Here is a 21,391-nt window from a genome sequence, read left to right on the forward strand (position 1 = left end):
AAAGTAGATAGTAAGAAACACCAGTGGGAAACCGATAGTAAGTTGAAACGGTGGCAAATAACAATCCGGGAGACAGAGTTCCCGAACAAGTGTGACTAATGAAGTCGTCGTCATCCATACGTGTATGAATCTTGAATTTACGTGTGTTACCAGAAAGTGGCAGAATACGGATTCGTATGATGAAAGCTTGGTACCATCAAGAAGTTTGCCTAAGAATGATTCAAGTATAATGCACAAGTAGTCAAGTAAGTGCTATCTATAGCATATGTATGTCAGAATGCAATGGCTAACTATCCGGTTGTAGTCTAGATTCACTAATGCGTCCCAACGACTCTGTCAGACACACTAATGCACATCCTAGTTCCCTACAACCAACGCTCTCATACCATCTGTAGCGACCCGACCAAATCGTCATTGACGGCGCCGACTACTTAGGTCCCGTTACGTGGTCGTAGTCCCTATATGAGACTCGTTTGACCAAAATTATGTCGCATTCTTTTGAAACGTATCATGCTTGCAAAGTTTAGTTTACAAAACCGTTCGACGACAAGTTTAAGTTTACAAGAGTATAAAGTATAAATGAAATAACTTGCAACATAATTAGTTTAAAATCGCGGTTGCTATAAATAGCGTAAGTATGTAAACAATATGTTTGAATCCAAAGGTGCTATCACTAGCGTATGTATGTATGTATGCTTGACCCCAAGCAAGAAATCAGAGTGTATGCATGCATGCTTGACTCCAAGCAAGTATGAGTGTACGCGGAAGCATGTATCAAATAGCCAAGTATGAACCTGAGAAACATATAGAAAACTGTCAACGAAAAACGTTGGTGAAATCATAGGTGTTTTAGTAATCGTTGTATTTGAACCACAAGATTTAGTATAAGATGATTATCAAAATCATTTGCATTCCAAAGTTGTTGTTTGTATCCCGGGCACCCAATTATCAAACTTAACTGTTTTGCACCATTTGCGTAGTGTTAGAACATACACTAGACCCGAAAATATATTTCATCCGCTAACGGTAGCGAACCGTCCGAATGAGGCTCGTCAAGCCCATGTGATCACATAATATAAGTTCACGTTTACACCCTGCAAGTGTAACTAATGATAATTGAATTGAGGCTTTTTGTTCAAACCCGTACGTGGAATGTTCGTTTTCGTACTTGTGTTCAAAGTGTAAAAGTATGATACGTATATGTTTCTCATCCCATAGTTTAAAGCATAAAAGTTGTTTGAAAGATGGGACTATGATCTCACCTCGAGTGCACGAGTATAAATGTACTTCACAAAGTAAACGTGTGCATGAATGTTGCTTAGCCTTGACCTAAACAAGTAAGTTGTATCAATTAACCGGTTACGACACAAGGTCGGGCGAAATGTGTTCAATTAGTCCTATGGCTCATTACGACTCGATTATATAGCATGTGAATCACGTTGTCAAGTTTCATGCAAGAATCAAGTATAAAATAAGATTAGAACGATTGTACAAGTGTTTTGTTAAGTTTGACTAAAAGTCAAACTTGGTCAAAGTCAACGAAAAAGTCAACGGGGTCGGGTCGGGTCCCGAACTATTTTTCTGAGGTTTTTATTCATATATAAGCATGTTAGAACAAGTTACATGTGAATCAGAGGTGCGTAGCATAGCAAACATTTTTTGAAATTTGACAAAGTAGGTCAGAACCCAAACACGGCTATTGCCGCGCCGCGGCCAGAGGTGTCGCGCCGCGACATTAGGCGTGGCCTGGTACCTGGTCAGTTTCAAAAGTTCAAGTCTTGATCCAAAATTCAATTTAGCACAAAACGCAAACCGTAAACACTTAGAATACGCATCTTATATCATTGAAAAGCTCTTTTGACAAGGAATACAATTAACTACCTTTCACAAGCAAAAACATCAATTACAATAACCGAAAACTCGTCAATTGATCAAGAAAGGTTTATTTTCAAAGTTTCAAGTTCGTAAAACGTATTTTATGATTCGGGAATCCAATTTACACATACGATATGCCGTTTCGGAGGTAATTAAGCATACATTGTATCTAAACACTTACTAACAACATTAACAAGCATTCAACGCATCAAAAGTTCATTTCAAAGTCTATCAAACCCTAACCAAAATTCACAAAAATCAATAATCATGTGTTTGAAGTTTTCTTAATCAACCTACGCATCAAAACGAAGCTAGTGATACTAGTAACACAATTAAAACATGAACTTTAACAATCAAACAACATTTAATCTTCCAAAATGCAAGATTAAGCAAACCCATTTCAAATGTTCAAACTAGTTACTCAAAACAACAAATCGAGCAAACAAAATATATATTCATGTTACACACGAGCCATAGACACTAACTAACACCATTTCAAGTATAAAAACACGAATTTAGAGAAAATCTAGAGTTTTAGAAATGTTACCCAAACTTGATGAAATTGGTACCAAAATGTAGAGGATGAAGAGAGGATCACGAAAATGTAATTTGTTTTGATGTTTGCTTCTCCAGTCGGATTTAGATGATGAATTTGTGAGTTGGGTGTTTGAGTTCATGAAAGGGAAGTAGAGAGAAAAGAGGAAGAAGGTGGGAGGTGAAATGAATGGATGGATAAGGTGGGTTGACTAGTTGACCTAGTCAACTAGTTTGCCCACTTGGCAACCTCGGTCCCTCAAGTTTCAAAGCGGGTGAGGGAATTAACCAAACGAATATTTTAAAAACGCTCGAGTAAACGAGTGATGTTATAATTAAATAACGGGAAAATTAAGAACGTTGGTCAACGGAAACTACGAATTTAAATAACGAAAGGTATTATTTAAAAAAAAAGATAGTGTTAAAAATAAATTTAACGGAAAAACGCGGGATGTTACAGCAAAAACATTCAGTCAAGGCACATATAGAAACTGCAATATTAAAGCTAGCTTTCAAATATTTTTTACAAACCAAAGCATTCAAGGCACCGGCTTTCTTATGATGTTGGAATCCCAAACGCTTCTCACGAGAAACGTAAACCAAACTAGGTAGCTCATTGCCATCTGTATCCAGACTGGCAAATTGTCCCATAAACACCTGTTCAACAGATTAAAAGTCATTAATCAAGAAGTAAACTTTCAACGTATGGTATTTGAAGATGCATAAATGGGCCCAGCCCAAGACCATATAGGCCCGACCCTACCCAACCCAACCCAATACTATGCCAGTTGAGCCCAATAGTTGAATCATGCATGTCAATGCTAGTATGTATGTATGTATGTAGTAATTTGATTTTATAATCTTTGCAATTTTGCATGAATGTTAATGTAAATTTTTATATAACTAAGCTTAATAAAACTAATTTGAGGGAAATTTTGAAGGAATTATTCACGACAAATAACAGATTTGTATAAGCATTCACTAAATACCTGAATAATTCCTGGATGATCTCGGGGGTTATTTCCGGGCCAAGTAGTTTCTTCTTCTGGCATCTTTTTTTGGGCTTTGGCTACAAGTGCATTGATTCGCACCTTAAATTCGTCATATTCTCTCTACCATTGCCATACATATTTTTAATTTTTAGTCATTATTACAAACAATATGCAGTAAATATTCCATGAACGAAGCAGAAAAAAGTTCATCTTCCAATATAAAAATAATTTAATACTGTTACAATGCAATATTCATCATGTCTTATTGATCGATGCATACATAGGATATAAATACAATACATGGAAACGCCCTAACATCTAATGGAGACTAATGGGCTGAGCCCAGTACAAATAATAAGTGGGCTAGGAACTATATCGGCTGACATCCCCGCAGTTGGAGCGGGAGTACTACAGACGCTCAAACTGGATCTGAACTCTTCAAAAAGTGCATATGGGAGACCTTTGGTGAATATGTCTGCAAATTGATATCTGGATGGCACATGAAGTACTCGCGCTTGTCCCTGGGCAACAAGATTGCGAACAAAGTGAATGTCGATCTCGATGTGCTTAGTCCGCTGATGCTAAACCGGATTAGTAGATAGATAGACTGAGCTAACATTATCACAATATACCAGAGTGGTTGAGGTGAGAGGACAGTGAAGCTCTCGGAGAAGGTTACGAATCCAACAAGTCTCGGCAACAGCATTCGCAACCCCGCGATACTCCGCTTCAGCATTGTAGCGAGAGGGTGTGGGTTGCCGCTTGGATGACCATGATAAAAGGCTATTACCGAGAAAAACACAGTAACCGGAGGTGGATCGTCTGGTAGTTAAGCAACCGGCCCAATCGGCGTCAGAGTAGGCAACCAAAGTAGTGGGAGATGATGCGTATAACTGTAAGCCAAGATCAGTGGTGCCCTGAATATAGCGAATGATATGCTTCAGAGCGTGCATGTGTTGTTCCCGAGGATCATGCATGAAGAGACAGATCTGCTGAACAGCATATGAGATGCCAGGTTGAGTGAATGTGAGAAACTATAATGCGCCTGCAAGGCTCTGATAGAGAGTCGGATACTTGATGGGAGGACTGTGACTAGTAAGCTTGACACCTGGTTCAACCGGGGTCCTGCAGGGACGGCAAGTAGGCATTCCAGCACGCTCAGTAATCTCGGTAGCATATTGCCTCTAAGAGAGGAACATGTCAGATGCGGTACGAGTCATGTGGATCCCAAGAAAATAGTTCAAGGGACCCAAATCAGTCATAGAAAATTCCTTATGTAAGGAAGATATAATCTGCTGAAGTAAACCTGTAGAGGAAGCAGTCAACACAATATCATCAACATATAGAAGCAGGTAGGCTGTATCGGATCCCTGACGATAAATAAAAAGTGATGTATCATAACGGCTTTGTTGAAAATCAATCTGCTGGGCATATCCGAAAAAACGCTGAAACCAAGCACGAGGGGCCTGCTTGAGTCCGTATAAAGATCTCTGCAATAAGCAGACATGGTCCGGGTATCGGGGATCTCGAAACCCGGGAGGCTGATGCATATAAACAGTCTCAGAAAGTTGTCCATGTAGAAATGCGTTCTTGACATCTAGCTGGTGGATAGGCCAATGTCTAGTCACCACTAAACTAAGAATTGTACGTATGAAAGCCGGTTTAACAACTGGACTAAAAGTCTCATCACAATCAATGCCAACCTGCTGGCTTCGACCGTTAGCAACGAGCCGAGCCTTATACCTGCTCAAATTACCATCTGCATTATACTTGTGCTTGAATAGCCACATGGAGCGAACTATGTTCGTGTCCAATGGGCGAGGTACAAGTTTCCAAGTACTGTTTTTAATTAAAGCAATGTATTCATCAGTCATAGCTTGTTTCCAGTTAGAGTCGTGAAGAGCTTCAGAGTAGGTGCGGGGAACGAGAGATATAGCGGTTGTGTGAAGGTTGAGACGTTGAACCGGTTTGGTGGTACCAAGGCGGGTGCGGGTGATCATGGGGTGAGTGGAGAAGTATAGGAAGATGTAGCCTCAGTAGGAGGAGGTTGTGGCTCTGGAATAGGATGAGGTGAAGGTGTAGGGTCGGTAGCCTCAATAGGAGGAGACTGTGACTCTAGAATAGGATGAGGTGGAGGTGTGGTGCCGGTAGCCTTAGTAGGAGGAGGCTGTGTCTCCGGTGGTAGATGAAATGTTCGGGAAAAGAGATTTGGAGAAGGGTCAAGAAAGTCATAGGATAGTGGTTGGGTGGGTGTCATGGAACCGAATGGAAAGCAGGTCTCATCAAAGGTGACATGTCGAGAGAGGATGATTATGTTGGTGGTAAAATCCAGACAGCGGTAACCCCGATGATTGGAGGGGTACCCAAGACAAAAACATGGAGTGGAGTGAGGAGCAAGTTTGTGTGTGGTGAGAAGGTGAGGGTAGCAGAGGCAACCGAAGACTCGGAGAGTGGAGTAGTTAAGTTTTTGTTTGTGAAGACGGGAATGCGGGATGTCATGATTGATGGCGGAAGAGGGAAGAATGCTAAGTAGGTAGGCTGCCATGTTGAGAGCTTCCACCCAATAAGTGGGCGGAGATGAGCTTGAAAGAGTAGGGTGCGAATTAGATTGTTAATGGTGCAGAGCATGCGTTCAGACTTTCTATTTTGCTGAGAAGTGTGAGGGTATGAGAATCGGAATTGAATACCATTAGTTTGAAGAAGTTGATGGAAAGCAGTGTTATCAAATTCACCCCATTATCACATTGAAAGGCTTTAATTTCTTTGTTAAATTGAGTGCGAACAAATGTACGAAATTGTATAATGTCGTAAGTGCGTCAGATTTATTGCTTAAAGGAAAAACCCATACATAATGCGAAAAATGATCGAGAAATATAATATAATATTTTAAACCACTAAGACTAGAAATAGGATATGTCCATAAATCCGAATGGATAATATTAAAAGTAGCATTGACATCAGAACTAGAAACAGAAAAGGGGAGTCGCACGTGTTTGCCAAGCTGACAGACATGGCAAAAAATTGGTAGTGACGGGAATGGTATTCCCGTTACCAACTGCTACAGATGAATATTTGCAATTATTAAACACAGTACTGAGATTATTAATACAGGAGGTAAGATGTGAAGACGCACATGTGTCCATGTGCCACTCGGCAACACTATAATCCTGAAGAGGCATTGCACTGAATACACTAGGAAGAATAGTCTCCGGAGTATGCCTTTGTGGATCGACCGTAAAGGACCCGAAAGAAGCGGGTTGGGGTGTGTAAAAGCATTGGGCTTGTTGTTGGGCCTGAGTCTGCTGCTGGACTAATCCATAATCTGTTAAGAATTGTTGCTGGGCTAACATGTTTTGTTGGGCTTGAATTATTTGAAGAAGCTGGACTTGAGATAAGGTCATTTTGTTGTAAAAGAGAATATGACAAGAAAACTTGCAGATTGTTTTTCGTGATAAGCGATTAAAAAACAAAATTGATTTATGGTTTCTTCACGTGCACAAAACCAATTTTCACTTTACACGCAATTCGAAATTAAGCAAATGAAAGGGACGGCTGCTATTGATTCCTCTAACTTGATTTCACACCAACTCAATTATTATTAGATGTAAAATGAAATCAAAGAAAAATAATACCAATAATTTGTTTTGTGTACAGTTTTGGTTCGGATTTTCCTTGATCGGCAGCGGCTATGAAAGTGGTGAATTTTTATTTATTTAATTTTTTTTTTTTTGCAAGGGTTTTGAGATTTTAGGTATTTTCTTCTAATACCATGTTACAATGCAATATTCATTCTGTCTTATTGATCGATGCATACATAGGATATAAATACAATACAATACATGGAAAAGCCCTAACATCTAATGGAGACTAATGGACTGGGCCCAGTACAAGTAATAAGTGGGCTAGGAACTATATCGGCTAACAAATACTAGTAAGTAAAAGAAGCTTCATTTGTAAATAAAAATGAAACTAACCTTCATTATTGCTTTATGTTCTTTGAAGAAAGAAGGTTGCACATTGTTGTCTACATAATCTACAGTTTGAGAAAAGTAGAATTCGGGAGCTCGGGGCTCGATGTTATGTTTCTTGCAAAACGGTACCCACTTCTTTGCAAATAATGCAGTCTCGGAAAGTGACTCAAATGTGACCATTGAACAACCATCATCAGATACATAACATGAAACTTTGCCGACGGGATAATCCACAGAAAGAATTGATAACACGGTGTTTACAGTAAGTAGGGGTGACTCTTTTGAAGGGTCCAATGTAGTCACGAAAACGTCTATCGGTGCCAACTTTAAAGGCTCTCCATCCCTCTCATACCTGTAAGATATCACGTTTCCATTACAAATTCATTCATAAACTTAACCTATTCTTGATTAGTAATATTTTCGTTTGTAATCACATCCAACATACCAACTAACTGACAACAGACATACAAAAAGTTACTCAGTTTGACCCGACTCGATCATCCGGTGGCGGAACTTGAACCCGACACTAATGAATGAGGGATAAACACTAAAGAAAAAGAAAAAAAAACCCTAGTAAATTTTTGTTAGTGTACATTTTTTCCTTCCCAAATCGAGCCGGGGCGAATATCCCTTTGTCCTATATAGTTATGCCATTGGACCCATCCATTATACCCCTCAATGTGGTTCATGGGACGGTTGGAACATACATGTTCCATCTTAGCTCTTATTATTGTTGCTAATTGTTAGAACATACTCATATAGACAATTTGTAATTCTCTACTTTGTAATTCTCTACTTTCATTCCATAAACCAACATACATAGTACTCCGTACTAATTTATACTAGGAAAGAGAAACTCTTTGTACCCACTAGTAGGGCTGTTAACGAACCGAACTCAAGCGAACATGCTGAATTTAAGCTCGGCTCGTTTAATTATTACTCGGTTCGAACTCGACTCGAACTCGATTAAAATTTTCATATTTCGTTTGAGTTCGAACTCGAATAATTTTTCTATGTTCGAACTCGAGCTCGATATTCATTTAAAATTCTTAACTAATTAACAAAAATTTTAGCTTAAGCTTAATGCTCATGTTGATGAGCGAACTCAAGCTCAATTAAACTCGCTTTAAAGCTTGAAAGATCTTTAGCAGCTAAAAATAAATATAATAATATACAAAAAATTAAACTTAATTGAATTGAATAATCACTTATGTGTATAAGTATTGTAGTTCAATTCTTCAAGTTGACACTAATGAACCTCTTTATTTATAGCTAATTCTTTACATGTAAGTTTCATCCTTAGTTCAATGTGGGATGAAGTTTTTCCACATGTAACTTTAGATTAATATTTAATTTTGTAAATATTAAGTTATTATAAATTTTAATTGTAATCAAATAAAAAAAACTTATGAAAATAGTTTGTGAGCTGTAAAGTAAACATGTAAGTTACATGTTTAGTTTACAAATGAATTCAATAATAACGTATGAACAACTGAACAAGTTGTATTGTTTCTTCAAATGAATCGTCTGTTAATAAAATATAAGTGATAATCGCATTAATTAATAATATAAAACTTAAAACAAAAGCATCTCATAGCTCAGTGGGTGAACATAGAGTATTTATTCCAAAGGTCCTGAGTTCGAACCTACTTACATGAGATCAAGCATAACTGCATAAGGTACTACCACTACATACCTACCTTTCTAGAATTAAACCACTACCTATATTTTACTCCACTACTCAGGTACATGACTATCCATGTATGCATTATCCACTTACTGCACATCCCACGGTCAATTACTTTGCATGAAATTCGGTCAACTCTATCACCTACTCAAACTACCTCTATTAATTAAATCATTAACCATATAATTAATAATACTACTAAACAAATCTAACGATTACTTCAATGGCCCATCACTCAAATTGGACTTCATTACTATGATAGTGCCCAATAATATTTGGACATCTATTTTCGATAACGAGTTACAGCTTGGGCCTCAAGATTACCCAACAGGGACAATATATAGTTGAAAATATAAACAATTTATATCCTATTACCTCAAAGCAAGCCTTTCGAGGTAGGTCTCGCGTTCAATAGGTGACCATTTTGGAAATTGATCAAGAAGCCAAGAAAAGGCGAACCACACCTCACAAATGATAGATACAAGCCACAATGCATAAGCGTCATTAACCGGATGAGTGCAACGGTATTGCAAGAAAAATACCAAAACAATGAGTCGAAATACAATCACCACACGATATAAAGTTAAATAAATAGATGAAATAGGCAACACACGGCTCATTAGTTGATCATCATCGCTCGGGTTTTCAACACTTAAAATTTCAACATATACCTGACAATGACACCAAGGTATAAACAAAATTCAGGCTCATTGGTTTAGCTTATTATCAAAGTTATAAAATTATGGATTAAAGCCACAAATTGGCTATATACTTACTCAAATCTATATACTCATTTGCGTCTCACTGTCGTCTACAAACTTTTAAAAAGTACGCTAATATCAACATTTTATAGTATTTATCAGGTTAAATACTAATTTTAACCTGATAATTTTCCTTTTTTTTTTTTTTTGCAATACATCATCATCAGCACCTAAATAGTATCTTTGTTCTTCATCTTCATGAAGTTTAAAATGTCAAAATCATCAAATGTTGTTTATCAACACAAATTGATCTTAGACACGTGATCCTAGTCATAAAATTAAGCTTCATCAATCATCAATTTCAATCAACCAACACAGATTCAACGATGAAGATGAAGATTGAATTGATTAAAGATGAAGATGAAATTGTATTATTTGTTGAAGATGAAGATGAAAATTGATTTTTCAATCCATGAACATAAGCTTAAATTACAAAATTTCATTTAATGATTCCTAACATGATTCAGCTTCAAATTCGTGATTCATTATAACTCTATCAAATACATCACTGATTATTTCATAGACGCAAACATACACCGGTTTGTGTGTTTATCATCTTGAGGTTATAAATTCAAACGAAACTCGAATTCATGATCCTTGGAGTAACCTCCCAGAGGTTTTGGGTTCAAGCTATATATATATATATATATATATATATATATATATATATATATATATATATATATATATATATATATATATATATATATATATAGGATCAAGGGTGAAGTAACCAATCGGGGGGAAGCAAAAACTTTTTTTTTTTCATTTTTTGAAAAAACTTTGTTCACGAACATTATAGATTGGATGAAAATATGAACATTTAATAAAGACACTTTGTGATAAATGTTTTTATTTTGGCGGGAAAACGCTCGAAGAAGTAATATATAATAATTATCGTGTTTTTCGAGCGTATGTTGAGGTTTTAGATATTAGGGTTTAGCTATTAGGGTTTATAGGGTTTAGATATTAGGGTTTAGAAATTTAGGGTTTAGATTTAGGGTTTAGATTTAGGATTTAGATTGAGCTTTTAACACGAACGGTTTAGAGTTTAGGGTTTTGGGTTTAGGGACTAAACCCAAAACACCAAACCCTAAACCCTAAATATAACAACCCTCACTTTTCGACTTCTGAAATTTCTAAAATGACCCTACGGTTTACTGCTTGAATATACGTATTGTTTAATTAGGGTTGTTATATATATTTATATATATGATATAATGAACGCTGACCGAATAGTAATTTTTAGTCAACAACGTACGCTTGATTAATAATATAATTATTATATAATAAGGTTATGTTATAGTAAATTATATATATAACCTAATTGTATTAAAATAAATATATAAACTTTATATCACTTTTATTATTTAGTAAATATAATGTAATAATATTTATAAACTTACTAAAACTATAGTTTAATAATTATAATTTAATTTAAATCATAATTATTTATTTAAAATATAAAATACCGAATTATTTATTATTTTTATACAAAATTCGTATTTATTAATTAAATAAAGAATAAAAATAAATTAATAAAAGTTATTAGAATTATATAAAAGTAATTAATTGATTTTATAAAATAATATAAAATAATATAAAATAATAATAATAATAATAATAATAATAATAATGCTTTTGCTTTTTAATAAAAAAAATATAAAGATAAAATTCCACTTTTGTTATTTTATTTTGTAGATGATTTCATGAACTAAAATCTAATACTTTTAATTTTTAAAATCCCATTATCAAACCAACTAAGACTTAAATATTTTTTCTTTTTATTTCTTTTAATTATTTTATTCTTTTTGCCTAATTTTTTTAAAGTATAAATAGCACTTCATTTTCTTTATTTGAACTTGCACCTTAAACCTTCATTTCTCTCTTTGAAGAATAACTTCTTGTAAGTATTCTTTTCTTTCTATCTATTTTTTTTATTTATTTCAGTTTATTATTTTTTTATTTACCGAAACATGTAAATAATGTTATAAATTAATTTTAATTCAAACAAATACAAGTAATATGTTATAATTAGTATTAAGTATCACTAGTTATTATAAATATATATATATATATATATATATATATATATATATATATATATATATATATATATATATATATATATATAAATTTGTAAATCGAATTTATATTTATTATGTAATTAAAACCCAAATTTATATATATATATATATATATATATATATATATATATATATATATATATATATATATATATATATATATATATATATATACATATATATATGTATATATATATATATGTATATATACGAAAGATAAATATAATAATTAGAGAAAAATCAAAAAATAATTTTAAAGGTTTCCTAACCTTAGTATGATATAATATTGATCAAAAGTATTTTTTTAAACTTTTTGAGTACTATATATAACTAATTACGAATTATATATTAAATAAACATGAAAACAATGTAAATTCATAATAAATATTTATAAAAATAATAAAAATATATATAAAATTTTTATAAGATTATAAAACTTATTTAAACTAGCAAAAATTATAAAAATTAATTTTTGAAGTCGAATTATAATTTTTTTATACTTATTTATGATTAAAAAGGAAAATAAATACAAATTAAATACAAAACGTAATTTAATTAATTTTATAAAAATTTTAAATATTTATTATCATTATTAGGTATTGTGAAAAATGTATAATATAAATTTTATTTCGTTTACCTATTTTTTTAGTATTTTAGATATTAATCGATTATGAAAATGATAATTAAGGCATATAAAAAAGTAGTATTATGTATAAAACATTTTTATAAAATTTTGTATAAGTTTACCTACTGATATGAAGTCAATAAAATATTAGTTAGAATTATTAGATAATTATTGATATATATTTGAATTAAAATTGAATTCAGATAATACATATATATATATATATATATATATATATATATATACATACATTTACGATATATATAAATAGAAATATATATATATTAATAAAATAATATTATTTTTACTTTAAAAAAGTAAATAATAATATAAAACATAATTATATATTTATATAACTATATATATTTAATTTCCTACCTAATTAAACCCATAATACATTATTATAATATTAATAATAATACTACATAATTAATGAAAAACATATCCAAACTTATATATATAAATACTTATTGTATAAGTAAAATATTTAAAGTGTCGTATTCCTATACGCGCGATTTCTAATATACGATTAATATTATACTTTCGTATAATATTGGGGAGTAAATATTTTCACGAACAAATAAACCTATTGGATTTATTTTCGATCACTGAACTTTCTTGACGGGTGGCGTCTACGAAACTCTAGGATGGAAGGGTTTGGATTTTTCAATTTAAAGGATCCTATAGCTCAAGCCCCTAGACCTGAATAGGCCATTACGAATTGGAAGTCTTTAATCAAAAGTTTATTTGATTACGTGCTTACAAACTTTTCATAAAATAGAAACCTTCCTTAAAAGGAAAATTTACTATTAATAGTAATCCTCCGAACAAATGAATAATTATACCCAAATACTTTGTTGCTTAGTCAACTAACGACCAGCTATTATCTCTAGGTTGAGATTTCCGGTCTACTTCAATTACAGCTACTTCATAGTAAAATCTTTGCTGTGCTAATTTAAGGTGAATTTCATAGCCTCGCTTTTACATTTTTATGTTTTTACATTGGGGTGAGACACACGCTTTACTTTAAATGCTTTGACATGCTAGACACAAGTACAAACTTTATATGCGACCAACATGAGTATTTTTATTGTGTTCATTTGAAACATACAAATCCCTGTTTTGTAATATCATTAATTGCTAGATGATAAAGTCGCAAACGTAATTATTATAAATAGCGCTATTGGGAGTAACGTCCTGAACCATTGACCTCAGGTCAATTGGTGGTCAATTGGTGGTCAATTGGTGGTATTATATCACCAATTGACCTGAGGTCAATGGTTCCGGACGTTACTCCCAATAGCGCTATTTATAGTAATTCCGTTTGTCACTTTATCATCTAGCAATTAATGATATTACAAAGCAGGGATTTGATATTACAAAGCAGGGATTTATTCGTTTGTTCGGAGGATTACTATTAATAGTAAATTTTCCTTTTAAGGAAGGTTTCTATTTTATGGAAAGTTTGTAAGCACGTAATCAGATAAACTTTCGATTAAAAACTTTCAATTCGTAATGGCCTATTCAGGTCTAGGGGCTTGAGCTATAGGATCCTTTAAATCGGAAAATCCAAACCCTTCCATTCTAGAGTTTCGTAGATGCCACCCGTCAAGAAAGTTCAATGATCAAAAATAAATCCAATACGTTCATTTGTTCGTGAAAATATTTACTCCCAAATATTATACGAAAGTATAAAATTAATCGTATATTAGAAATCACGCGTATAGAAATACGACACTTTAAATATTTTACTTATACAATAAGTATTTATATATATAAGTTTGGATATGTTTTTCATTAATTATGTATTATTATTATTAATATTATAATAAAGTATTATGGGTTTAATTAGGTAGGAAATTAAATATATATATTTATATAAATATATAATTATGTTTTATATTATTATTTACTCTCTTTTTTTAAGTAAAAATAATATTATTTTATTAATATATATTTCTATATATATATATATATATATATATATATATATATATATATATATATATATATATATATATATATATATATATATATATATTATCTAAATTTAATTTTAATTCAAATATATATCAATAATTATCTAATAATTCTAACTAATATTTTATTGACTTCATATCAGTAGGTAAACTTATACAAAATTTTATAAAAATGTTTTATGTATTAATACTACTTTTTATGCTTTAATTATCATTTCCATAATAATCGATTAATATCTAAAATACTAAACAATTAGGTAAACGAATTAAAATTTATATTTTACATTTTTCACAATACCTAATAATGATAATAAATATATAAAAATTTTATAAAATTAATTACATTAAATTAATTACATTACGTTTTGTATTTAATTTGTATTTATTTTCCTTTTTAATCGTAAATAAGTTTAAATAAAAAATAATAATAATTCGACTTCAAAAACTAATTTTTATAATTTTCATTAGTTTAAATAAGTTTTATAAACTTAGAAAAATTTTATATATATTTTTATTATTTTTATAAATATTTATTACGAATTTACATTGTTTTCATGTTTATTTAATATTAATATATAATTCGTAATTAGTTATATATAATACTCAAAAAGTTTAAAAAAATACTTTTGATCAGTATTATATCATACTAAGGTTAGGAAACCTTTAAAATTGTTTTATTTTATTTTTCTCTAATTATTAATTTATTATATATATCTTTCGTATATACATATATATATTAATAAATTTGGTTTTTAATTACATAATAAATATAAATTTGATTTATATATATATATATATATATATATATATATATATATATATATATATATATATATATATATATATATATATATATATATATATATATTTATAATAACTAGTGATACTTAATACTAATTATAACATATTTGTATTTGTTTGGATTAAAATTAATTTATAACATTATTTACATATTTTGATAAGTAAAAAATAATAATAAACCGAAATAAATAAAAAAATAAAAAGAAAGAAAAGAATACTTACAAGAAATAATTCTTCAAAGAGAGAAATGAAGGTTTAAGGTGCAAGTTCAAATGAAGAAAATGAAGGGCTATTTATACTTAAAAAAATTAGGTAAAAAAAATAAAATAATTAAAAGAAATAAAAAAAAATATTTTAAGTCTTAGTTGGTTTGATAATGGGATTTTAAAAATTAAAAGTATTAGATTTTAGGTCATGAAATCATCTACAAAATAAAATAACAAAAGTGGGATTTTATCTTTATAATTTTTTTTATTAAAAATCAAAAGCATTATTATTATTATTATTATTATTTTATATTTTTTTTATAAAATCAATTAATTACTTTTATATAATTCTAATAACTTTTATCAATTTATTTTTATTTTTTATTTAGTTAATAAATAAGAATTTTGTATAAAAATAATAAATAATTCGGTATTTTGTATTTTTAATAAATAATTATGATTTAAATTAAATTATAATTATTAAACTATAGTTTTAGTAAGTTTATAAATATTATTACATTTATATATAATTGTATTTGTCATATAGTTAAATATATAATATATTTACTAAATAATAAAAGTGATATAAAGTTTATATATTTATTTTAATACAATTAGATTATATATAATTTACTATAACATAACCTTATTATATAATAATTATATTATTAATCAAGCGTACATTGTTGACTAAAAATTACTATTCGGTTAACGTTCATTATATCGCATATATAAATATATATAACAACCCTAATTAAACAATACGTATATTCGGGCAGTAAACCCTAGGGTCATTTTAGTAATTTCAGAAGTCGAAAAATGAGGGTTGTTATAATTAATCACGAAGTGTCTTTTCTAAATGTTCATATTTTCGTGTGATCTTAATGCCTGAAAAAAATTTCCAAAAAAAACGAAAAAAAAAAAATTAATTCTCCCAATTGGTTACTTCCCAATTGATCCTGCATATATATATATATATACATATATATATATATATATATATATATATATATATATATATATATGTGTGTGTGTGTGAAAAATTTATGTTAGAGCACCCTTATGGTGACTATGACGTGAATACGTTTTTTGGTGGATGATAGTGTGATGTGGTAGTGTTATTTTTAAAAGGGTGTTATGTGATTGATGGTGTGGCAAAATATGATAGGGAGTGAGGTGAAAGAAGAAATAATGTAATAATATAAAAGTTTACCGGGTGTCAAAATATAATTGGTTGTAGGTGGTCATATTTACCCGTCAAGATATGAACGAGATCTATTCATTTCATCAAAAACAACGTCCCATAAGAGAGGCGTCGTGGGCATATTTTTTTGCCAGATTAGATTGACGTGGAGAAAGCACGCCACATAATGAATGGTCTCAGATGCATGAGTTTGCCTTTAAAAAAACTAATGGAGATTTTGAACACAAATTACGACTAATATAATCATAGCCATCACTTCTATGACAAATTAAGCTGATTAGTCACGCTACATGCATAACAACATACAAACGAAGTTAAATAATTTGAAAATAAGAATGTGTCTACATACCCCTTCATCATTGCCTATATTATTCTGAGATTTAGCCAATAAACCTTCATTTGCTTCCATATCAAGAACACTACAAACAGGAGCGGATCTACCTAGTATTGACTGGTAGCACGTGCTATCAGTCAATCAGGGTTTTCTTGAATAATATGAGAGTGCAACCAGTCTTCTTTAGATATGGGTGCTGTTTTGGGTAGTTAAAATCATTTTATGGAAGTTATGAGATGAAAGAAGAAGAAATAAATTTAGATTCGTGTTTTAATTGAAAGTTCCAGGTTGAATTTTTGGAGGAATTGTAGGAGGAAAAAGACTCTGTTTTAGGATAGGATGAAGATGACTGACGACATATTAACATGTGACCCACTCAAGTTGAAATACAGTTGTCCGTCTGATCCCTTTTATTAATTATTAATTTAATTATTAGTATTATTTGTGCAATTTATTTAGATTAAATACTTGAGCAGCCGTGGACCCGTGGTTAAGATTTAAAAAAGATTTTGACAACAAATTTGTCAGTCCGTACAACCCGCAAGCATGTGGTTTGATACTTTGCCAGCAGTACCGTCCACATTGTTTTAATCATATTTAATTGTTAGAACATAAATAAACTATTACTCCGTACAGTATAAATTATAGACTTCTAATTAATGATTTATAAGTATAAGTATATTTCATACTTTATAATTAAAAAACAAGACTTTTGGATCGATATAATAATTTAATTACAGCTTAGCTTATTGTAAATGATCATGTAACACACACAAAAAAAAAAAAAAGTTCAAAAGATATCGTCAATCGTTTATGTTTGACCTTAAAAGGCAAAATACGATGGATTTTATTTCATTTTAGAAAAAACAATCACGAGTTATGTTTTGGTACATCTTAAGTTCTTAACAGACCTTTAAGTCAGATTACACTTATGTTGGTGTAGCTTATAGCTGATTGTTAGTTTTTCTTATGTGTTCAAATGTTTGATATAATAGCCATAATTAGGTGGGCTATCTGGCTTTGCGCCGGTTTTTCACCCTTACATAGCTAATTATTGAAAAAGTAACTATTTATCATTTTTTTTGTTTTATTTTTCGTTTTGTCGAGGAAGAACCCAAAATAGTTATGTGATTGATTTGTAATAAGCGTGAAAGTAATTATTCATCATTTTTTGTTTTAGTTTTCGTCTTGTCGAGAGAAAAGACCCATATGCTCAATCAATAAAGTGAGACGTACATCAACGATTGGTACAAACTATTTAATATAATAGAAAAAACTATTTATAATATATATATATATATATATATATATATATATATATATATATATATATATATATATATATATATATATATATATATATATATATATATATATATATATATATATATATAAGGGCATGATCAATGGGGAAGTAACCAATCGGGGGGAAGCGGGGGAAAGCAAATTTTTTTTTTCGTTTTTTGAAAAAACTTTGTTCACGAACATTATAGATTGGATGAAAATGTGAACATTTAAAAAAGACACTTCGTGATGAATGCTATTATTTTGGCGGGAAAACAATCGACAAAAATAAATAACATTGAAGATAATATTGTTCGTGAAGAATGTTAACGCTTTTTTTTCTTCATGTTTTGTGAAGTAAAATTTAGCCCGATTTAGAGTTTAGGGTTTAGGGTTTGGTGTTTTGAGTTTATTTCATAAACCCAAAACACCAAACCCTAAACCCTAAACTCTAAATCGTTCGTGTTAAAAACTCAATCTAAATCCTAAATCTAAACCCTAAACCCTAAATTTCTAAACCCTAATATCTAAACGCTATAAACACTGATATCCAAATCCTAATATCTAAAACCTCAACATACGCTCGAAAAACACGATAATTGTTATATATTACTTCTTCGAGCATTTTTCCGCCAAAATAAAAACATTTATCACAAAGTGTCTTTATTAAATGTTCATATTTTCATCCAATCTATAATGTTCGTGAACAAAGTTTTTTCAGAAAACGAAAAAAAAAAAAATTTGCTTCCCCCCGGCTGGTTACTTCCCTCTTGATCCTACCAATATATATATATATATATATATATATATATATATATATATATATATATATATATATATATATATATATATATATATATATATATATAACAATAAAACAGTTATTAAAAATGAGTTACGTGGTTAATTGTAATGAGAAAAAAAAAGTTAAACAATAATAAAGTGGAAAATCATGTGATTGATTTGATAATAATAATAATATTAATATTAATAATAATGAATAGTTATTAGATAGTAAAAATTGTGTGAGCGGTCTACAATGAATGAAAAGTTTTATGGTTAAATTATAAAATGTGAAAAGTTTGTGATAAGTTTATAAAAACTATGAAGTTAGCTATTATGAAGGTTTGGGGTTGAGTTGTAAAAAATAAAAAGTTTGGAGTTAGTTTGTGAAGCTTCTAGACTTCACTATTCACTTGCCCTCTTTCTTTTAGATATAACTAGGTGAGGAGCCCTCGCTTCGCGTCGGGGCTCCGTTTCGAATATAATTTATCGCGTTTAGTTCGTAAAATTATTTGAGTTTAACGGTTATGTCGGTTAAACGTTACTCAACCCGAACGAAAAGATGAATCCCAATTTTAGCCAAAAAAATTTCTGTTTGCCCCCTCAATTTAGTCATAGTTAGTGTTTCCTTGTGTGTATAAAATTCAAAACATGTGGTACAAATATTTTAAGCATGAGACTAAGTTACTATTCATCAATTTGTTTTTTAGATAAACGTATAAAAATAATAATGAATAGTTAGTAGATAGTAAAAAGTATGGGGTTGATTTATAATGAATGGAAAGTTTTATGGTTAAATTATAAAGTGTGAGAAGTTTGTGATAAGTTTATAAAAACTATAGAGTTTAGTATTAAAAAAAGTGATGTTGAATTGTAATAGATAAGAAGTTTGTTGTAAATTTGTGAAAATTGTGAAGTTCACTATTCATTTCACCTCCTTATTTTATGGAGTAACTAGTGTTCGAACCCTCGCTTCGCGCCGGGGTTCGGTTTTCAATGTATTATATTGCGTTTAGTTTGTAAAATTATTTTGTGGCTAACGATGATATCGTTGAAGCGCAACTCGAGTCGAACTAAAAGGTATAATCCGTGAAAGATTTAAATGTTATTTTAAATTAACAATATATGTACATCTCCGCGTTTCACTATGGAATTGTCGACTTTTAAAAATTTAACGCAAAATCGACGTGTATGAAAAGTACCTCAAATATTTAGCGTTTTTTAAAAAGCGTCTGATTTGCGTATAGTTAGTAACAGTGTGCTCCTAAAATTGTTTCGAGTTTAACGATGGTTTCAGAAAAATTTAACTCGGTGCGAGCGAGAAGATATAGCCCGTTGAATATTTGGGTGTAGTTTTTTTAAATTTTTTTATGAAAATGAGTATTTGACACTTTACTCCCTGTTTGGGGGGTCGATTTTAATATTTGAACAAACTATGAGGGCTTTTTTAAAAAAAAAAAGGTGGAAAAGGGGGGAAAAAGTGAAAGAACGAAAGCACCACTGGCGACTATTAATTTTTTTTGTCTATTAGGTAGTATATAAAGTATGTAGTCGATTTAGAACGAATGAGAAGTTTAATGGTTAAAGTATAAAATGTTAAAACTTTGTGATAAGTTTGTAAAAACCATAAAGTTAGCTATTATATATTTTTTTGGGACTAAAATGTAAGTAAGTAAAAGACTTGGGGTGGTTTGTGAATTTTTTGAGCTACTATTCACTTGGGCTTTGTCTTTTAGATATAAGGATTTTTTTTGTCTATTAGGTAGTATATAAAGTATGTAGTCGATTTAGAACGAATGAGAAGCTTAATGGTTAAAGTATAAAATGTTAAAACTTTGTGATAAGTTTGTAAAAACCATAAAGTTAGCTATTATATAATTTTTTGGGATTAAAATGTAAGTAAGTAAAAGACTTGGGGTGGGTTGTGAATTTTTTGAGCTACTATTCACTTGGGTTTTGTCTTTTAGATATAAGGTATAATAATAATAATATTAATATTAATAATAATGAATAGTTATTAGATAGTAAAAATTGTGTGAGCGGTCTACAATGAATGAAAAGTTTTATGGTTAAATTATAAAATGTGAAAAGTTTGTGATAAGTTTATAAAAACTATGAAGTTAGCTATTATGAAGGTTTGGGGTTGAGTTGTAAAAAATAAAAAGTTTGGAGTTAGTTTGTGAAGCTTCTAGACTTCACTATTCACTTGCCCTCTTTCTTTTAGATATATAGATAGTAATTAGAGGTTGCACAAACCGGATAAAAAAT

The 21,391-nt window shown here is 30.3% G+C and overlaps 2 pseudogenes; one reads left to right on the forward strand and one right to left on the reverse strand.

The window, feature by feature from the left end:
* The window catches only part of LOC139844471 (probable cellulose synthase A catalytic subunit 1 [UDP-forming]), a 29,115-nt pseudogene extending 11,717 nt beyond the window's left edge, over window positions 1–17,398 (reverse strand).
* The window catches only part of LOC139842253 (uncharacterized), a 191,922-nt pseudogene that overhangs the window by 30,157 nt on the left and 140,374 nt on the right, over window positions 1–21,391 (forward strand).

Source organism: Rutidosis leptorrhynchoides, chromosome 4 (genome assembly GCF_046630445.1).
Source record: "Rutidosis leptorrhynchoides isolate AG116_Rl617_1_P2 chromosome 4, CSIRO_AGI_Rlap_v1, whole genome shotgun sequence".
Taxonomy (NCBI): Eukaryota; Viridiplantae; Streptophyta; class Magnoliopsida; order Asterales; family Asteraceae; genus Rutidosis; species Rutidosis leptorrhynchoides.